The sequence below is a fragment of the Choloepus didactylus genome, chromosome 8, assembly GCF_015220235.1.
Source record: "Choloepus didactylus isolate mChoDid1 chromosome 8, mChoDid1.pri, whole genome shotgun sequence".
Classification (NCBI taxonomy): Eukaryota; Metazoa; Chordata; class Mammalia; order Pilosa; family Megalonychidae; genus Choloepus; species Choloepus didactylus.
The window spans coordinates 44,944,253-44,949,202 of NC_051314.1; positions in this window are offsets into that span (position 1 = coordinate 44,944,253).

The window sequence follows — 4,950 nt, forward strand, 5'->3', positions numbered from 1 at the left end:
TCTGCAGCCCCCCCGAGCCTGGGGAGCGAGGTCAAGGCAGCTCCCTTTTCCTCACCCAAAATGCCACTGGCAGGGGAGGCTTGCCGGAGGGAACCGCCTTTCTCCTAACCGCCCTTTCCCCGCTTCCTTATCTTGCCCGCACACTCCCCTGTGCCAAGGCAACTCCTGCCACCGCCTGCACGCATGCACCGTGGCCAGAACAACTCCCGCCCGCTGCAACGGCTCCTGCGTCCTCTCAGAACCAATCCTAGCCCCTCTCCCTTCAGTATTGCCATTTAAGGCTACTTCACCTCTTTTCCAGCCCTACCCTTCTTACCAGCCTATATAACCTGTAATCACCCCTGAATAAATCTCTTTGGCGCATACTCCTACTGGATGAAGAGTGTCTTGTCCTTATCGCCGCCCTCCACACCTTGCACGCCTCCCGCCGAGGACCTGGCCAAGTCCTCCGCCTCGCCCTCGCCTCCGGGAAAGAGCCCCCGCCGCCGGTACCCTTTAAGCAGCCCCGAGAGCTGAGGGCTCCGCTACCGGCCGCCACTCCCCCCAGAAGCAGTAACCGCGACCGCAACTGGTGCCCCGTGTGAGGAAGCGTCTCCACACAACAGTTCAGCAGGTCGCCCGCTCGCCCGGACGCCTCTCCAGCTTCCCGTTTCCTCGCCTACAAGGTAAGGGCCGCCTCTCCTTCGCCGCTTCTGGAGCCGTGTGAGGTTCATTGCTCCGAAGCCGCTCCTCCCTTCCCCCACGCTCTCTTCGTCCTCTTGTATGCGCACTTCTATGACCCCCATTCCTCCTAACGCTCTCCCTCTTCCCCTCCATTACTTTGCTGTGGTTCTTTGTATCTTTGTTTCCTCATTTGGCGCCGTGTGCCTCTTTGCAACCGCCCCCCCCGACTGCTCCCGTTGCCAAAGGGCACTGCTTTCCGCTCTCGCCGTCTCCTTCGGCCTCGCGGCCACGGTTTATCTCATTCTCTCTGCTCGGTAAACAACCCCCCCTCCTCCCCCCTCAGCTATGGGTAATCGTCTATCTACGTGCCAGGCACCTCAAGTTCGTGCTCTAGCGGGTCTCCCAGACACGCATCGCTGTAAAGTGTCTGTTCGGCAACTGCAGGTATACTGGGACCTCCTGCTGCCCTTTAACCCATGGCTCACCACTTGCCATCTTTGGGACCCTGTTACTTATGATCGTCTTATTGATCGGGTCACCAACGCCATGGAACATGAGAGCAAGCGCTTCCCTCCCGGCTTACTCCCCACCTTGATAACCATCCGCTCCTGCCTTCAGGGCTCCCTCCCCCCTGATCGAGGCCCCGTTAAATCCAAGGAGGCCCTATCAACCCAGCCAACAGATTCAGATAGCGATATTAATTCAAATCATGACTCGGACACGAAGTCCTTAGTCGAGCAGATTAACAACGCGCTCGAGGTGACTCCCAAAAAGCAAAATAACACTGCGCCACGCCAAGATGGCGAACTTCCTCCTTCTTTTTCCATCGAGGGGAGGAAATGCTCCAGCGATGACATCAGCCCTAAGCTGGGCCGGAAACCGCGTACGCTTTACCCCGCCCTTTCACAGGGCGGAGTTAGTCCGCCATCTTATGCCTTGGACCCCGCCCTTTCACAGGGCGGGGCTGATCCATCATCTTGTGTCTTAGCCACGCCCACCGCGCCGCCATCTTGCGACGCTTGGGGCCTCCCACTCCCACCTCCCCCTTCGGCGAGCTCCCCCTCGGAGCCGCTACCGGCAGCTGCCGCCGCTCCTCCCACCCTGCCGACTAACAACCCCTGGCTGCCTTCTACACCTCAAGGCAACCCTTGGGGCAACGCTCCCCCTACCCCCACTCCCGCGCCAAGCCCTCTGCAAGCGCGTCCTCTTTTCTCTCGTGCTTTTCGCTGCTTTCCTCTTAACCTTGCCCCCACCCCACAGAAACCGTATGACTAGTATCCCATTGACTCAGATACTATCAAGCAACTTCGCAGGGCCGTCAAGGAGGACGGGTTAGGTAGCCCATACGCTTCCCAAATACTACAGGATCTCGGCATGGACTATTGCATCCCCCAAGACTGGGCCTCGCTTGCCCGTTCCATTCTTAACCCCGGTCAGTTTGTTGACTGGCGTGCTCACTTCCAGGCAGAAGCAGCTAAGCAAAGTGAGCAAGACGCAGCCACTGGAGTCTATCATCCCCCCGAAGCCTATTTAGGCACGAGAGCGTTTCTAAATGCGTCTGCTTATATTAATGCACCTGCCACCTTTTGGCCTATCCTTTGGGGAATCGCCTTACGAGCATTTGCCAATTGCTCTGCCTGTCGGCCTAATAAATTCACCAAGCTCTTCCAGGAGCCGAGTAAGCCTTTCGCCACCTTTGTCTCCAGAGTCGAGGAAACCTGCGCTCGAAAGGTAAGTAATCCCCAGGCCCAATATTACATGTGCCCATCCTCAAATCCTGAAAAATCGCACTACAATTCCCCCAACGAGTACTACTGTGCATACTGGGGGTATGAGACATTAGCCAATAATTGGAAGCCTCCTGTTCCTGATCATTACCTTACCCTAAAGTGGGCCCCTACAGGGTGCAAACTCCCTACTGTTAACTGGCTCGGTCAAGAAAGTAAGGGATCCTGCACACATCTTAATCTTACAGTGCAGCTACCCACTAATCCCTCCTGGTTACTCGGTCAAACTTGGGGCTTCAGAATCTATGAGAAAGGAACCGACCGAGGATCACTTATTCTAACAAAGAAGGAGGCTGTAAGCCAACCATACCAAAATACTGCTTTAAAAACACCCTCTGGCATAGGTCCCAATAAAGTCATTAACCCCCTTTTTTCCACAGCCCTCCAGCCGCACCTTAGCTCCGACTAAACGCACTTCAACTACATCTCAAACCCCACCACCCCAGCTTCCTCTGCCCCCTTCTCGTTATTCCTCTCCCCTCCTCAGCCTCATCCAAGCCGCCTTTACCTCAGTAAACTCCTCCAACCCCAATTTTACCTCCTCCTGCTGGCTCTGCCTCTCCACCTCTTCCTCCCTGTACGAGCCCGTTGCCTCCAACCTCTCCTTTTCAGAAAGCACAGAAAACAGCCCCTTGGAATGCAATTGGAATACCTCTGCCGTCCCCCTAACCTTTCATTCAGTCTCCTATACGGGAAAGTGCGTCCGCCCTCGCTCCAGTAACTCTCCCGACCTCACTGCCTGTGCCAGCTACTCATCTCCCAGCAGCTCGGCAAAATTTCTCATTCCTCATAACTCCTCCCAATGGCTCTGCTCCTCTACAGGACTTACCCCCTGTCTCAGCACGAATATCATCAGTGAATATAAAGAAACCTGCCTCCTAATTGTCCTTATCCCTAGGGTCTTATACCACAGCGAAGAAGACTTCTTCCTCCGTCTGGAAAAAACTGCAGCTCCTGTCCTTCTACAAAAGCGAGAGCCCATCACCGCCCTCACAATTGCCTCCCTCCTAGGTCTTGCCGGCACTGGCACCGGAATCGCTGCACTAGCCAGTCAAGGCTCCGCCCTAACTCACCTCAGGGCGGCTGTTGACGAAGACATTCATCACTTACAAAACGCTATTTACCATCTAAAAAATTCAGTCAATTCCCTCTCTGAGGTAGTGCTCCAAAACCACCGAGGTCTTGACCTTCTCCTCCTCAAAAAAGGAGGCCTCTGCGCCGCCCTAGGAGAAGAGTGCTGTGTATATGCCAATTCCACAGGTCTCGTCGAGAACAGCCTAAAAGAGTCCGAGAGGGACTGGAAAAGCGTAAAAGAGATCGTAAAGCCACCAGTTATTGGTCCAGTTTTTTCACTCCCATCCTCCCATACATCCTTCCTTTTCTTGGCCCCTTATTAATAATTATTCTAGCTCTCATCTTAGGACCCTGCCTCATCCGCAAAATTGTCCAGCTTGTAAGAAAACAAACGGATGCCATTTTTTCCTCGTTCATGCAAATCCAGTATCAGCGACTCGCCACCTCTGACGCCCCCCACTCCAAGATGACAGTCAACCCTCCACGACCTCACCACCACCGGTCAACTCGCCGACCGCGAGGCCCTTCTCAATCACCTGAACATCGCTCTCACCTCGAGTTCCAGCTTCTCTAAACCCCTGAACTTTAAACCCCTCACCTTCACCCAGCCCGCTGCAGCGAAGCCATTGTCAAGCGCCCGGGCACCACACCAACACTGAGCTCCAGCCTCGCTGAGCCACCGTCAACCCCTTTTTCCCTTCCCTGACCTCCCCCTTCCCTCACCCTTAACAGGCCTCTCCGGTAAAGCCTCTTCCTCTAATTAGAAAAGAAAGGGGAATTGCGGGTGACTGAGCTTGTACCTCGACTTACCAGGCCTGGGCCAGGGGACCTGATATCACCCCCTGGGGAGGGTAGTAGGTACGGGCGTTAGTGCCCTCTGCAGCCCCCCCGAGCCTGGGGAGCGAGGTCAAGGCAGCTCCCTTTTCCTCACCCAAAATGCCACTGGCAGGGGAGGCTTGCCGGAGGGAACCGCCTTTCTCCTAACCGCCCTTTCCCCGCTTCCTTATCTTGCCCGCACACTCCCCTGTGCCAAGGCAACTCCTGCCACCGCCTGCGCGCATGCACCGTGGCCAGAACAACTCCCGCCTGCTGCAACGGCTCCTGCGTCCTCTCAGAACCAATCCTAGCCCCTCTCCCTTCAGTATTGCCATTTAAGGCTACTTCACCTCTTTTCCAGCCCTACCCTTCTTACCAGCCTATATAACCTGTAATCACCCCTGAATAAATCTCTTTGGCGCATACTCCTACTGGATGAAGAGTGTCTTGTCCTTATCGCCGCCCTCCACACCTTGCACGCCTCCCGCCGAGGACCTGGCCAAGTCCTCCGCCTCGCCCTCGCCTCCAGGAAAGAGCCCCCGCCGCCGGTACCCTTTAAGCAGCCCCGAGAGCTGAGGGCTCCGCTACCGGCCGCCACTCCCCCCAGAAG